General features: G+C 39.5%; 1 long non-coding RNA gene across 1 annotated transcript; it reads left to right on the forward strand.

Annotated features, from left to right (window-relative positions):
• Positions 1 to 276: 276 nt before the first annotated feature.
• LOC137655089 (uncharacterized) lies at positions 277 to 16,565 on the forward strand. The gene is made up of 3 exons (XR_011046802.1): positions 277 to 374; positions 14,881 to 14,981; positions 16,491 to 16,565. It is a non-coding gene; the product is annotated as an uncharacterized lncRNA (long non-coding RNA).
• The last annotated feature ends 210 nt before the right edge of the window (positions 16,566 to 16,775 follow it).

The following is a 16,775-nucleotide window of genomic DNA, read 5'->3' on the forward strand; positions in this document are numbered from 1 at the left end:
CACATGTTATATAACTTCTAAGCAAAGACATATTTTTTGCAGATAAGGAAGGGTTTTCAGTAAACTTTCTTGCTACTTATTTATAAATGAATATTGATGACATAATTTACAATTTCAGATGCACTGTACTATTCATGGTATTCAAAAATTATCTCTCTCTATTGTAATTTTTTATATATAATTTACAGCAGTATATTATATATAAAATCGTTATAAATATAAATATATTCTTTCAGGTATTACTGGAACATCTTCAAGACTCAAGACGACAAGAAGAAGTCATTCGCCATTTAAAATTAGGCTCCTTGGTCTATAGCTTGGTCGGCTTTGGATGTTCCGGCTAATTCGCGAAGTTTCTTCTTAAATACTTAAATGTAAGTTATATAACATTTATTAGGTCCTTTATGCACTTAATTTATCATGTGTTCAAGATAGAATGTACTCAATTAGGAGTTATACTGCAAGAAAATAGAGCCCTTTTGCATGCCATGATGGCTGGCTATAGCCAGTCCAAAATTTAAATATACGCGACCGTGTGGACCGTAGCTTGCTGGTATTGAGGAGAAACCTTGGTAGTTTTTCGATATATTCCCCCGGTTTTTGTTTTGTGTGGTAAATGTTTTGGTAGTTTTTAGTTTGAGATCTACCGTTGTGGACCCCAATAGTCAGGTTCGTAGTGACCCTTGCTAATATCCCTAGGCTTCGGGTTGTAGTGTCACCCCCCCCCCACGACGTTCATTTTCGTACAATTTATTAGTGTTACAACTGTAAGGAATCAAATGTTTCACATTCAATACCTGAAATGTTACATAGGCCTGTGCTCTCGCAGAGTCCCTAAATTTAAGTCTTTATTATGTTGGAACAGTTGTAAAATTCCAAAAGATATGATAAAAACAAATACCACCTATTGCAACCTTTTAGGCCGGTGTGACGGTCTGAACGATCCCCCGGTCTCAGAATTCTCTCTGATAATCTGCGCATGCGCGAACATTACCGTTTGCCAGTGCACACGAGGTTGACGTTTTATTTTCCTGTAATTTTAGCGTGCGCAGCTCAACATTATCGCTGGCCAGTACATACGAGCTTGATGTTTTATTTTAATGCGAGCGAAGCGAGCTAATGACGGAAAAAAACCATTATACAATGTCAAGGAGAATTCTGAGACTGGGGGATCGTTCAGACCGTCACACCGGCTAGATGGTTCGTCGAACGCCGTTTGACACATTTTTTGAAGTGATGTTTGGACGTTTGAACGGGGTATTTGGTTGTCGAACGGTAAAGAAAGTCTGTTCTTGCCTGAGTTTTGTGGGCGGGGCTTCTTTGTCTACAACCCTTATGCCTTTTGTCTGACTCCACCTCTCCGAAGCTTTTGACAAGTAGGTCCGATAACTGGGATCAACGAACCGTTCGACCGTGTAAACCCCGCTCAAGTCTTATAATAATCTACTGGGGGATTATGGATCCCTTTTATCCTCCCTTAGTACCATACTCTTAATATACCTTAATACTAAGTCTCAACCCTATGGTTGCTTCCCAGTAAAATTGTAGAACATTGTTATAAATGGTTTGCAGAAAATAAGACATATATTTTTATGATGGTTTAAATTTTGGATTTCTGGTGGAAATCCATAGTTTTTGAGGTATGTTGTGTCGACTACCATAACTGAATAGTTATGGCTGTTAGGCATCGTCATCAATTCGTTCAGTATACCTTGGATTGTACCGTGTTTCAGTTTAATTATATATTTGAATTAACCCTTTTGATGCTTATGCCCTTAAAAAGTTGGGGCAAGGTACAGCTCATATGGCCTTCGCCGAAACATGACTTTTGCTAACAAAATTTGCGACCTACTTATGTTTACGTCCTTCGTTGTAAATACGAAACAAATTGAAATAAAGATGATATTGTAAAGCCAATTAAATTTCCTATAATATAAATAAACAATAGATTCTGCAAATATAACGGCCAAACGTATTTTAAAAAATGTTCATTTAAAAGGTCATATTGGAGACAGTATAAATAGGTATTCTTTCTCTTAAAAAAGTCACACTTGGGAGTGACTCTGCTATTATTTCTAAGCAAGTGATAACACAAATTTGACAAAATATGCAGGTAAACAGGATGTACAAAAAATGATGAAAATAATACATCTCGAAGGGGGAAAAAAAAAAAACGTTCATTAGTAATTTATACAAAATGAAATAATGGGTTTTCAAGTACATGTATTCAGTATGAATCTACAAGCACTTATAGACAAAATCAAACACTTATTCCGTCAAAGAAATGCACAGCACGAGGCACAAATGATGTACAAAACAAAAATGGTATCCATGACCAAGAACGAACAACCATTCTGGGTCAATTTTTCCCATATTAAACAATTTAGTTCTTACATCTTTATGCTCACTCATCAATGTTTTCAAATCCTTATAATGAACTATTAAAAAGAAAAAAAGTTGGTATTTTAAAACAAAAAATTCTCACGAGTAACCAAAAATTAAATCAAAATAGGTCGAGATCAGCATAGGCTTGCTGCGCATGCGCTGCTACTACCAGTTTTGTTTTAGGCTCCACGTGTCCCTCAACCATCTCCCATCTCGCCTTTTGTTTTCCATAAGTGACGTGCGTATTTACTCCAAATTTCCCCCCAAAAATAAGTTACATATGATGTGCAATTCGCGTATCAGATCACGGCAAAAAATATTTTGATGTGCTAACGCGTCGTCGGATCACCAGATGGATAAACTTTTGATGTTTTCACTAGTCATAAAATCCAGACATCATTATAAAACTTTCTGCAATCAAAAGAGATTAATAGTAATGAGACAGTCAAAACTGGAGCTTATGTTTGCGAGGACTTTGTCATAAAAAAAACATGATTTTTCCATCTCATTTTCTATGGATTCCGTAGGAATTGTTCATCGTATTACAAGTACTTCTAACTTAATTGAGCTAGTGATTTATTGATTTTTACTCTGCCATAGCAAGCTTTGCTCGCAATCAAATATTGCATTGTCCCTATGTTCTGGCAAGCTGGACGTGTTTTGCTACGCGCGGTAGCCTAGTGGGCCAGTGTTTCCACCTTAATTATCAATTATACAAAATTGACAAATGGTTGAGGGTTAAAGTGATACTTTAATTGGGGTTAATATATGATACTTTGATTACTATCAAAACTGGAATTCGCTATAAGTGAAAGATTGTTGGTTAGTTTGGGCTTTTTTCTTTGTACTGTATGTCTAATGGGGCTGGGGCATAATAACTTATGTATCCGTCAAATAAAATGTTCAGTCTATATCTCATTCTTTCCATTGTTTACAGTTTGGGAGACTAATGATGAGATACTTCTCATTTTTTGTTTGTATTCACTTTTGCCAGCTTTTCTGTTTTTTGTATGACGTAATCATTACCTGGCTTTTTTAACCAATTCTACAACAGCCATTTTTTTTCCTACCTTCCTTCACTTGCAGCTTCATCACCATCACATAAATACGTCTCTAAGAGGGAAATAGCTTACAATCTATTTCAAAACTTAGTGTAATTTCAGCTCCTCATTGATTATGATGAAAATGCCTTCCATTAAATGTACTGTATACCTGTTGTTGCACATGTGAAAGTAAAAAATTTCCCCAAATTAATGACCCATGGGGTTTGCTAGTGCAGCTCATCATCTACCGTGTATCAGAACATAGTTGTGATATGTGAATTTTGTGAGTGCACCAAGCCACGATGGAGCAAAACCCATTAGAAGTTGAAAAATATACTAGCGATACAATGACCAACGGTGCTTGTGAGCACAGCTCAATATGTACTGCTTGCCAGAACAAAAGGAGCTTTGATGTAATGTTAATTTTGCGAGCATGACGAGTCACCTTGGTACAAAAGCCATTGGTTGGACGTGAAGTGAATTGTGTTCATAGATAATTAAACTTTAATTTTTAACCAGTTACATGAACCATATAATTTTCCAACTGGTTATCCTGTTTATTTTGCATGTCTGACCATTATTAGGGCATTTCCCTCACCCAACTCCTGATTTCCCACTGGATCCCCCATAATTATCTCTGTAAGGGTTCCAAAACACAAATGTGTGGTTCCCCCTAGTAATCATGGTCAGACATGCATAAAACACAAGGTAGCAAGTTGAAAAATGTATGGTTTATGAATTTGGCTAGAAATGATTAGAAATTAAGGTATAATTGTTTACCAGGGCGAATTGTAGCTTCGTGCTCCAGCCCCTGTTTGAACATGGATATGGCTCCCATTATCAGACTAACTATATCGAGAATATATTTCTACCGTAACCTTTTAATATTGATATGTTGACCAAAATGAGCTATGATGGTATTGTATTTTCTAATACTGAAAACAGGTAATCAGGTGGGTTAGAATATAAAACGTTGGCTCATTAATTAGTTCAAACAAGTAACTTACAACTGAAGCACCACCACTTACCCTGTTAAAGTCTGTAACCTTAAGAGATATCTGCTAGTAGTAGGCTATATGCGATTCAAAATTCCGTAGTGTATTTGTAAAGATGTACAGTATTCAATTATGCAAGTTCCAATGTCCTAACTAATATTGCACTGTTCTTTAATAAAACTGCTTCCCAATATAGGGCTTCACTCCTGGCAAGGTAACACTAATTCATAATTCTAAATTGTAAAATTAGCTTTTATCATATTTGAGACCAAGATAACATTTTCCCCATGAAAGGAAATAGATTTGTCAAGTAATAAGCAAATTTATACCTGTCCCAACCAACTACTTTCTTCCCCCAGGCTTTTTTTTTCATTGACAACTTTTATTATTTTTTCCTTGTTCTGGCATTATATGCCACCTTATATATATAGCCCAATGGAGATCCCCAAGTAGGAATTGTGGTTGTGGATGGGGCAAATTGAAAACTAGTGATGTGGGGAAGATAATAGCAGAACCTAATAAAAAAAAAAAAAAAAACAGGAAAAGTTTGTTCCTTGAAAAATATGTGAAAGAATACCTACACAGCAACTGCTTCTGAGGGAACTCTTTCAAGCACTGGTTTCTATGACGATGTAGAAAAGTGGCTGCAGTGAATGCTGTGTGGTTTGTCACTACAGTACCCAAATGGTGTCAGCTCTGTCGTGGCTCACTGCACTCAAAGCTATCTTGTTGCTCTTCATTTCTTGGCAGCAGTGCATGGATGTGCTGTGCAGGCCATGCATGTAGGTTACTATTTCATCATCATCATTTCAGCCTTCAAAAATCCTTTGTTGGATGTAGCCCTTCCCCAGGTTTCTCCACAGACTTCTTTCGCAATCTATTCTGTGCTACTGTTGCTTATGTTGGTCTAAGTCATCTTGCCAGCGGGTTTTTTGTCTTCCTCGGTTTCTTGTGTATCCTCGGGGTGTCCAGAAGGTTGTCTGTCATCCTGGCAATGTGCCCTGCCCAGTTCCATTTGAGCTTGCTAAAGGTTTCAAGGATATCCATTACTTTGGTTTTTTGACGTATCCATTTAGCTGTTTTTCTATTACTATTACTATTTTCTGTTACTATTTAAGGTATTATAATTTCCTATAATTTGGTTTATTTTTTATTAAGCTGACCTTTAGATGCCATTCTGTGTTGACTTAAATGTTTTTCTTTTTAAGGCTTAGGAACGCAGACTGCAGGTTTAATACAGATAATTTTGCTTCTCTTGGAAGATCACCATGTTTACGTAAAAATTCAAAAGTTACTTTATTATTACATGAAATAAAGGCTTAGTAGTCTTGAAATCAGTCAGTTTACAACCTTCACAAGTGTCGGCCATGAAACAATTAAATTTTTTTTTTTTTTTAACCAACAAAGCACATTTTTTTTATTATTTATTAAAAGTATAAAACTAGTTTGAAATGTCTGGATTCCGACCTAGCTAATTCAAGATGAGGCTTGGTCAAATGGTCATAGATAGAGATTGGTAAAGTGCAACACGTATGTATACAAGTTATAGTCTTGGTCATCCTTTGATAAATGCCAATAACCATTAGCCAATAGTAATGCATTTACTGGAGGTAACGCATTATCATTGGGTCACTGTGGTTAGTAGTTGGAGCTACAGTGTTTGAACTGCCTCAGAACACACTTAATGCCACTTCTCATTTCAATTTTATCAAACCAACCTCAGCTATCCATAAAAACTACATAATACAGTCGTTTATTCATGGGATGCCTTTCAATGATGTCTAGTTGTTTCTTTCGCCTGTAGCCAACACATACGAGGGTCTCTAAAATCTTATAGTCTGCCAAATTTTCCATTTATCCAATTCAGTAAGTTTCTCAACTTCACAGATGGTCTTTTAGACTTGGTAGAGATGTCATTCCTTTTCTTCATTAGCTGCAATTTTCAAATTTGTGCAGAATAGATTTTGTTATATACTATGCTCTTCAGAAGTGTGTGTCATGCATACACCCCTTTTCGCCATTTAAGTTATCTTCTATTAGGGTTATTAAGTGGTTTTCAAAACACTGCCATGACATGACCTTTTTAGGAGCCCTTATATATAGATAAACACAAATATTATATTAACAGAAAAATTAGCGGAACTATTTTATGCGTGCCTAAACTGGGCAAGAGCTACGTTTGAACAAGGTTGATCATGCTGTTTTCTGTTTGACACACCTCTCTCCATGGCCAAGTATTTTGACTCGTTCAGGTTTTTTCAAGTTGTACCTCTAAAGTTTTGTTCGATATTTGTTACAATAAATGGTGGAAAGTTTTCTTTTGAATACCAAATTATTCGAGTTCTTTTGTGTTTGATCTATGAGGTTTTACTGTAGTGGTCGTGTAGATTGCCAATTGGCGTCTCCAGTCCTAGTACTGACCGTTGTGTGTGAATTTTTACCATTATTATTATTATTATTATTATTATTATTATTATTATTATTATTATTATTATTACTAATTGATAAGCTACAACCCTAGTTGTAAAAGCCTGATGCTATAAGCCCAGGGGCCTAACAGGGAAAATAGCCCAGTGAGGAAATGAAACATGGAAAAATAAAATATTCTAAGAACAGTAACATTAGAATAGATGTTTCCTATATAAACTTTAAAAAAACCTAACCAAACAAGGAGAGATAAGATTGAATAGTGTGCCCTAATGTACCCTCAAGCAAGAGAACTCTAACCCAAGATAGTATAAGGCCATGGTACAAAGGATATGGCACTACCCAAGACTAGAGAACAATGGTTTGATTTTGTCTCCTCCTCCTAGAAGAGCTGCTTATCATAACTAAAGAGTCTGTCCAACCCTTCCCAAGAGGAAGGTAGGCATTGAACAATTAGAGTGCAGGAGTTAACCCTCTTGAGTGAAGAAGAATGGTTTGGTAATCTTAGATTCAATCTTACTACTTAGCATCATGGATGCAATTATATTCATAAGAACTACGGAAAGCCTTTTAATATAAAAAGTTCACATTCTTGTCTAGCCTAACAGCTCTCGCCTAAATGTTAATTGGGTGTTCAGTAGGTAGTAGATTGGCCAGGCCACCAGCCACCCATTGAGATACTACTGCTAGAGTGTTATTGGGTCATTTGACGCGCCAAACGGTACTACATTGGATCACCCTCTCTGGTTACGGCTCATTTTTGCTATGCCTACACAAACTGAATAGTCTGGCCTATTCTTTCTACATTCTCCTCTGTCCTCATACACCTGACAACACTGAGATTACCAAACAATTCTATGCTCAAGGGGTTAACTACTGCATTGTAGTTGTTCAATGGCTACTTTCCTCTTTGTAAAGGTAGAAGAGACTTTAGGTATGCCAAATAGCTGTTCTAGGAAGACACTCTAAAATCAAACCATTCTCTAGTCTTGCAAGACTAGTGCCATTGACTCTGTACCATGGTCTTCCACTGTCTTGGGTTAGAGTTCTCTTGGTTGAAGGTACACTCGGGTGCACTTTTTCATCGTTTCTCCAAGTGGTTTTTTATTTTTAAGGTTTTATAGTTTATACATGAAAGATCTATTTTTATATTGTTACTGTTCTTAAAATATTTTAATTGTTTATTACTTGTTTATTTTCCTTAACTCATTGGGTTATTTGCCATGTTATAGCTCTTGGGTGTGAAGCATCCTGCTTTTCCATCTAGGATTGTAGCTTATGTAAGATGGTTCAATTTTTAGTTTCAAAGGGGATAGAAGTTTGATGGTAATGCTGATTCCCTCTATAAGCTCATCACTAGTTTAACATACGAACAGATTCACTTATGCCTTGCATGTTTGTACTCTAAATTTGAGAATTCTAGATATGTATGGAAAAAGCTTAGAATGTTGCAAACATGTTATTTTAAATATTTAACTTAGCCGGTGAATATATAATAGCTGCAACTCTGTTGCTCGACAGACACATACATAAAAACTCGCCAGCGATCGCTATACAGGTTGCTAGTGTGCCCACCAGCGCCAACTGTCGGCCAGATACCACTCGATGTAAACAAAACCTCAATTTCTTCTCTGTCGACGTGTCGACAAGACGTACTTTTACTCGCTGTTGAACCTGGAGTTTTTCCCATCATATTTGGTGAAGTACTTTAATTTGGTTTGAGCTTTCGCAGTACAGGTGTTTTTCTTCAAATAAATCCTTGAACTCGTTTTTGGATAGATTTAATTTTTGATGACAAAGAGAGTATGGACTTTCTTTGACTTTTAAATGGCCGACCCTTCCCTTAGACGGAAGTGTGTTTAGGCTTTTAGCAATTATCTTATCACGTTATAAATTAATTATAGATTTTCCTCTATATATTTTATATCTCACCGCCTTTATTAGGCCTCTTCGATTAACTTTCCATTTATAATAAACATAAAAATAAATTTTAATGATTTGTTTATATGCGATCTTTCCTGGGAGTAGGCGGTCCTAACTTGGAAACCGAAGTTAAACAACGTTGAGCCCTTTCAATCGTAAATAGCTTTTAAAGAGCTAATGATTTAAAACTTTTTAAATGAATATTTTTTAAGATATTTTATGAAAGATTTTCTTTGAATAGTCTTCTTACTGCTTCAAAGATGAACTAACGTTTAGTTTATTTATGCTACGCAGTTTGCGCTCTATCGTTACGAGCGCAAACTGCGTAGCATAATTAACTAAACGTTAGAGATAGAGAGAGAGTATCACGGTTTCACTTTGCAGAAAGAGTAAATCGATTCTGACGTTTTGTTCATTCTTCTTTCAAAGCTTAAATGTTTTAAATTCTATTTTAAAGGAACTTTTTAATTGAAAAACCTTTCAGTTTTTTCCTTTGGTCAAATAACATGTTTTTTTGACGAAACGTAAGTGGGCTCTTCTCTTAGGTGCGAAATCAAGAGAGAGAGAGAAAGATAGAGACGGAGGGAGAGAGAGGAGAGAAAACGTTCCGTTCAAGCGGGTAACGTTGTTCTCGAGTTACTCTCGTCCCTAGTCTCTGTACGGGGAGAAAGGATAAAACGTTTTTAGTTTTTTATTCTCGTCCCCAGGCAATGTACGGTGAGAGATTGAAAACGTAGTTTTGAATGAACTAGTGTTTAGTCTCTTCCACAGCCACTGAATTTTTTATCTTAAAATATGTTTACTGTTTTTTGCTGGTATTAATGTGCTTGCATTATACGACTGATTTCGCAATTACTACCTTTTGATGAGGGTAGAATTGCGTGCTTCAGGTAGAAATCAGTAAAAGTTTCGATTTCAGTGAAATAAGTGCAAAACAGAAAATCGTAGTGATAAAGTGATATTGCGCAAAGTGTTATCAGTGTTGCGACCGAGGGTTCGTCTGTTCGTGCCTGTCGTTCGCCTAGTCCGGGACCTCTTGCAAGCTCCCAAGCCCAGGGGAGAAGTAATGTCGTACGACTTATGGGTTCGAGAGGCCTTGATCAGCGAACAGACGTTCCCTCTATGGTATCGGGTGTATCTCACCAAGATCACCCCTACTACAAGGCGAGAGAGACGATTTTCTCCTCGTCATCCGAAGGCTTTTCGCATAAGAAACCTGAAACAAGGTTTCGAGGCCCTTAAGCGAAAGTCAGTCCTTTCAGGACAGGTCCAGCGTCCTGGTTGTAGCCATTAGGACAGCTCTGACCCTATGCAGTCATCGGAAGACTGCTCGCCGCCTAACAAAAGCGTAACAGAGACTCCGAGAGTCTTTTTGTTGGCAAGGTTTTGCGGTCACAGACGTTACCCTCGTCTCTTACCGCAACCATTTCCGTTGATCCTAAATGGGTTGTACGGCAAGACATGCAGAATAAGCTTGCCTCCCTTATGGAAGACTATTCTGCCGATAAGTCCGTTGAGCCTAGCCGTTTATCTCATCGAGATCCTGGCTTTCAGCCACCCTAACGTTCCTTTGTGCGTCCTGTTGACGTTGGCGTAGCTAAGTCACGTCAGTCAGGTTGTTTAGAACCACACTCGATGCGGTCTCGTGTGGATTTTCAGCCACATTTGTACGTTAGGCCACTTGCTGATGCTCCTGTTGACGTTCAGGACGTTCGCTAACAATCGGAGTTGACTTGTTTTGACGCTGAGCGTCAACCTCCGCATTCTAGAGTTGTTTTGACTGCTCTATCTAGGCGGTCAAAGCAGTCTCGAGTGGACGCTGTGCGTCCTCACGCACCTGTTGTTGTTGACAGTTCACAGACTGTCAAGCAGTTACATGACGTTGCGTCCTGGTCTCTCGCACCTGTTGTTGTTGACAGTTCACAGACTGTCAAGCAGTTACATGACGTTGCGGCCTGGTCCGCTACTAATGCACCAGTGCGTGTGGACTCTGCTTGTAAAGCATTGCCACCATGGTAGGTCTCTCCCTTGCTTGAGACTCGGCTATTATCGGACAAGGTTCCTTCAGATGAGGAAGTTGCTGTTCCCCCTCCTACTGATATTCCCTTGAGGACTCTGTCAGACGGAGAGGTGCCTAAAGCTGCTTAGCCCTCTATGGACTTTAAATAAATCATGCTGATTTTTAAGGATCTTTGTCCGGATTTTTTTTGTAACTGCTGCTCCTCGTTCGCCTAAACGTCAGAGCTTACACTAGGCCTAGCTACTTCGAAGCCGTTGTTTTATAAGCTAGTGCTCTCTCGCTCTCCTAGAGAGCTTTACGTTTGCTAGGCGACTGGTTTATCACCAGGAGGAGTTTGGGGGATACAGCCTTTGCTTTCCCTTCTTTTAAACTGGCTTATAGAGCGAGAGTCTGATATGACACGAGAGAAGTTCTCGGCTTGGGAGTTCCTGCCTCTGCCCAGATAGACTTCTCAAACCTCATAGACTCTCCCTGGCGCCTGGCCATGAGACGCTCCAAGATTTTACAGGTCAACTTCACAGCTGTTTTCGAGCCTTTGAAGTTTTGCTGTACAATTATGTCATGCATAAACAAGGCTTTCAGGGATGGCTCCAATGATCTGACAGCCACGTTCTCTGCAGGAACAAGTCCCTCAGGGATGGCTCCATGATTTGGCAGCCATGTTCACTGCAGGAGTACGTAAGAGGCAAGTGCGCTCAATGTGTTCATTGTCAAGACAAACTTCACGATGAAGTCTTCCAGGCTGTCTTGACAGCATTTATGGAAGGCGACTGGATGGTCTCTCTCGACCTTCAGGAGGCATACTTCCACATTCCTATACACCCGGATTCCCAACCGTTTCTGAGGTTTGTTTACAGGAATGTGGGGTACCAGTTTTGAGCTATCGGGGATCCGAGCCTCCCTGTACTTGGACGACTGGCTTCTCAGAGCATCGTCCAGCCTTCACTGTCTGCAGGATCTACATTGGACGTTGAGTCTGGCCAGGGAGTTGGTACTTGTGATCAACCTAAAGTCCCAACTGATCCCATCCCAGATTATTCTATTTTTGGGGATGGAGATTCGCAGTCAAGCCCTGCTCGAAGTCCAACTAATGCTGAAAAGAAAACGTTTATTCAGTCAGGAGTTGGAACAGTCTCGTAGGGACTCTCTCATCCCTGGAGCAGTTTGTCTCACTAGGGAGACTACCCCTTCTGCCTCTCCGGTTCCATCTAGCCTCTTACTGGAACTAGGACAAGACATTAGAGACGGTATCATTCCCAGTCTCCGAACCAATAAAGGCATGCCTGAAATGGTGAGACAGCAATATCAGTCTGAGAGAGGGACTATCCCTAGCAGTCAAGAACCCAAACCACGTGTTGTCCTCAGACGCGTCGGGTTTGGGTTGGGTGCGACCCTGGACGGTCGGGAATGCGCTGGTCTGTGGACCTCAAGTCAGAAGAGCATGCACATCAACGGCAAGGAGCTATTAGCAGTCCACTTGGCCTTGATGATATTAGGAAGCGTCTTCGAAACTAAGTGGTAGAGGTCAACTCAGACAACACCACAACTTTGGCGTACATCTCCAAGCAAGGAGGCACACTCCTTCACGCTGCTCGAGATCGCAAGGGACCTTCTCTTATGGTCTAGAATTCGAGGCATCTCCCTGTTGACGAGATTCATCCAGGGGGACTTGAACGTCTTGGCAGACTGTCTCAGTCGGAGGGGTCAGGTGATACCCACGGAATGGACCCTCCACAAGGACGTGGGCAAGAGTCTTTGGGCTTCTTGGGGTCAACCAACCATAGACCTCTTTGCCTCCTCGTTGACCAAAAGATTACCAATCTTTTGCTCTCCAGTCCTAGATACAGAAGCAATCTACATAGACGCGTTTCTACTGCATTGGTCTTTTATGGACTTATATGCATTCCCACCATTCAAGATAGTCAACAAGGTACAGTACTGCAGAAGTTCGCCTCTCACGGAGGGACAAGGTTGACGTTGGTTGCTACCCTCTGGCCCGCGAGAGAGTGGTTCACCGAGGTACTTCAATGGCTGGTAGACTTTCCAAGAAGTCTTCCTCTAAGGGTAGATCTGTTACGTCAGCCCCACGTAAAGAATGTCCATCAAAGCCTCCCCGCTCTTCGTCTGACTTCCTTCACACTATCGAAAGACTCTCAAGAGCTAGAGGTTTTTCGAAGGAGGCAGTCAGTGCGATTGCAAGAGCTAGGAGAGCTTCTACCATTAGAGTATACCAGTCGAAGTGGGAAGTCTTTCGAGACTGGTGCAAGTCAGCATCTGTGTCCTCGTCCAGTACCTCTGTAGCCCAAATCGCAGATTTTCTTTTACATCTGAGAAAGTTTCGCTCCCTTTCAGGTCCCACGATTAAGGGCTACAGGAGCATGTTGGCTTCGGTCTTTCGACATAGAGGCTTAGATCTTTCCAACAATAAAGATCTCCAAGATCTCCTTAAGTCTTTCGAGACCTCTAAGGAACGTCGTTTGGCAACTCCTGGATGGAACTTAGACGTGGTCCTAAGGTTCCTCATGTCAGACAGGTTTGAGCCATTACATTCAGCCTCCCTGAAGGATCTCACCCTCAAGACACTTTTCCTAGTGTGCTTGGCTTCGGCTAAAAGGGTCAGTGAACTTCATGCCTTCAGTAAGAACATCGGCTTTTCTACAGAAAAAAGCCACTTGTTCACTTCAACTTGGTTTTCCTGGCCAAAAATGAACTGCCTTCTCGTCCTTGGCCTAAATCTTTTGATATTCCTTGCTTATCAGAGATCGTAGGCAACGAACTGGAAAGAGTATTATGTCCTGTTAGAGCTCTTAAGTTCGATTTAGCTCGTACTAAGCCATTACGAGGGAAATCTGAGGCATTATGGTGCTCAGTTAAGAAACCTTCATTGCCTATGTCAAAGAATTCTTTGTCATATTTTATCAGATTTTTTTAATACGAGAAGCTCATTCTCACTTGAATGAGAAAGACCGATGTTTGCTTAAGGTTAAGACGCACGAAGTTAGAGATATAGCAACCTCCGTGGCCTTCAAGCAAAATAAATCTCTGCAAAGTATTATGGACGCGACTTCTTGGAGAAACAAGTCAGTGTTCGCGTCATTTTACTTAAAAGATGTCCAGACTCTTTACGAGGACTGCTACACACTGGGTCCATTCGTTGCAGCGAGTGCAGTAGTGGGTGAGGGTTCTACCACTACACTTCCCTAATTCCAATATCCTTTTAATCTGTCTCTTGAAATGTTTTTAATATTGTTTTGTGGGTTGTTCGGAAGGCTAAGAAGCCTTTCGCATCCTGATTGATTTGGCGGGTGGTCAAAGTCATTTCTTGAGAGCGCCCAGATTAGGGGTTTGATGAGGTCCTGTTGTATGGGTTGCAGCCCTTGATACTTCAGCTCCTGGGGGTCTGTCAGCATCCTAAGAGGATCGCTGGGCTCCGTAAGGAAGACGTACTTACAAGGCAGAGTAATCGTCTAAGTTAACTTCCTTACCAGGTACCTATTTATTTTGGTTTTGTTATATTGATAACTGTCAAAATGAAATAAAAAACTCTTAGCTTATACGATGTAAACATAATTAACTCTGGTCTCTACCCACCTCCTTGGGTGTGAATCAGCTATTATATATTCACCGGCTAAGTTAAATATTTAAAAATGATATTTTAATTATAAAATAAATTTTTGAATATACTTACCCGGTGAATATATAAATTAAACAACCCTCCCTTCCTCCCCAATAGAGACGCAGTGGGATGAGAAGAAATTGAGGTTTTGTTTACATCGAGAGTGGTATCTGGCCGACAGTTGGCGCTGGTGGGCACACCCGTAACCTGTATAGCGATCGCTGGCGAGTTTTTATGTATGTGTCGTTTGTCGAGCAACAGAGTTGCAGCTATTATATATTCACCGGGTAAGTATATTCAAAAATTTATTTTATAATTAAAATATCATTTTTATTCTATCATTGTTTTAAAATTGAAACATGCATGTTGGGCTGGATTCTCGGTTACAGGTTATAGCAACTACATTATATAAGATTAGGCTGCCAGCCCTTCACTATACAGTATCTCAGAATTTATTTCCTCATCTTTCAGGTGCAAGCAGTAGCCAGTCCTCATTACCACCGCCAAGTTTAATTCATGTCTTGCTTATTCGTCTCTACCTTGTGGGCATTCGGTACAGGGCTGATATTCAGGTACAGTACTCTTCATTTTATTGTCGTCCTTATCTTTAACTGTAACCCCTTTGTTGATTTTATATTTGAGCCATGTTTTTCTGCTTCTCTTTTCCCTCTTTAGTTTGGTCTGGGACTAAAGTCCAGGTACAATAGATACTCCTCGTTTTGTTCTCTCCTATCCTTAGCTGTACTGATTTGTTGACTATTTAAGCTCTGATCCTGCTTCCCTTTTCCATCTTAATTTTAGTCTGGGGCTAAAGTCCAGGTACTATAGATAATCCTCGTTTTGTTCTCTCCTATCCCTAGCTGTACCCATTTGTTGACTATATTTAAGCTTTGTTCCTGCTTACCTTTTCCAATTTGTTGTCCAATCTCCCTTGAAATTTTACCTCATAGTACAATGGGTGTGTGTTTGCATTGTTGAACCCTGGCTCTGACTGTTTCCTGAAGTTCAATGACTGTCCATGCAAAGAAAATTCATAAGTCCAATGCTAATTTCAACAGGAAAGGTTCTCCCACTGGAATCTATTGTAGGGCTGACAAAGTTTTTGTTAAGAGACTATAAAGAAGTCTAATGTATTGAAATATAATTAAAATTACATTTAATACTACTGCAGTTTATAGATAAACTATTCTGGCTTGCAATTCATTTAGTGATGTACGTTTGTGATTCAAGGATTACTGAGTTGTACTTACAGTTCTCTTATATTAATACATATTATATATTACTAATATTATAAAAAGGTACACACTTGCTAATATTTTGTAAAAAGAAAACAAAATTCTTACCATCTAAGACAGCCCTACAGGTTTAAATAACAAAAGCCCATCTCTTATCGAATGTTAAAAGAGCCAGAATTGTAGAAAAGGGCCAGACTAACTATTTTATGATCTTTTTCTGTGCTATTGTAATCCCAGTTGGAGTTTGGATAAACTACAATTTGATATTTTGTAGTTAAGACATAGTAAATGATGATCATGCCAAACGTTTAGGCAAATACTATTTTGTAAGGAATGTTCCACCTATAGTAGTAGTTCATTCAATGTTTTTATACACTGTTTAAATTATTGAATGATGTATGTTGTCACGACTGAGAGGGTGTGGGCGCGTGGTGAGGGTGGATAGGTGGAAGGGTTTTGAGGAACCTGTGGAGTGGGGGGGTCTGCAAGATTGAGAGGGATGCAGATAAGGTGAAGGATAATATGGAGAGTGGTGGTTTGGTGAAAGAGGGTGCCTTTGGTAGAAGGCATTGGAGAGGATGCATAGGTACACTGACCCTGTATGTAGGGATAACAGTGGGAAAGATGATAAGTTGGTTTTACAAGCTAAATTTAGTTGTCTTCACTTATTTGAATTGTTACTATGACAGGCTATTACTTTAACTTAATGAAATAGCGGTTTTCCATTTTATCAGATTGCTAATGAAGAATTTTTACTATTTCAAATGAAAAATTTAATCCTAAACAGTGATAGTTGATGAGACAAATGTAGTGATCTTTTCTATTATTTTTTTTCTTTTATTGCAGATAATCTGGATCAAGATGTGCAGGTAGGAGGAGACCAAAGAGAAGGTGGATGAAACGTGTAACAGCGGATATGGAGGAGAAAGGTCTCGCAGTGGAGGACATCGGAGATAGAAGAAATTGGAAACTGCTTTCCAGAAATAGCGACCCTGCATAACGGGAAAGGCTTTAATTGAAGAAGAATCTGGATCAAGATGGAGTGGTATAGACATAGCCCACGATCAACGAATGCAAGCTATCACCCACGATCAACGAATGCAAGCTATCGCCCACGATCAACGAATGCAA

The sequence above is a fragment of the Palaemon carinicauda genome, chromosome 16, assembly GCF_036898095.1.
Source record: "Palaemon carinicauda isolate YSFRI2023 chromosome 16, ASM3689809v2, whole genome shotgun sequence".
In the NCBI taxonomy this organism is placed as follows: Eukaryota; Metazoa; Arthropoda; class Malacostraca; order Decapoda; family Palaemonidae; genus Palaemon; species Palaemon carinicauda.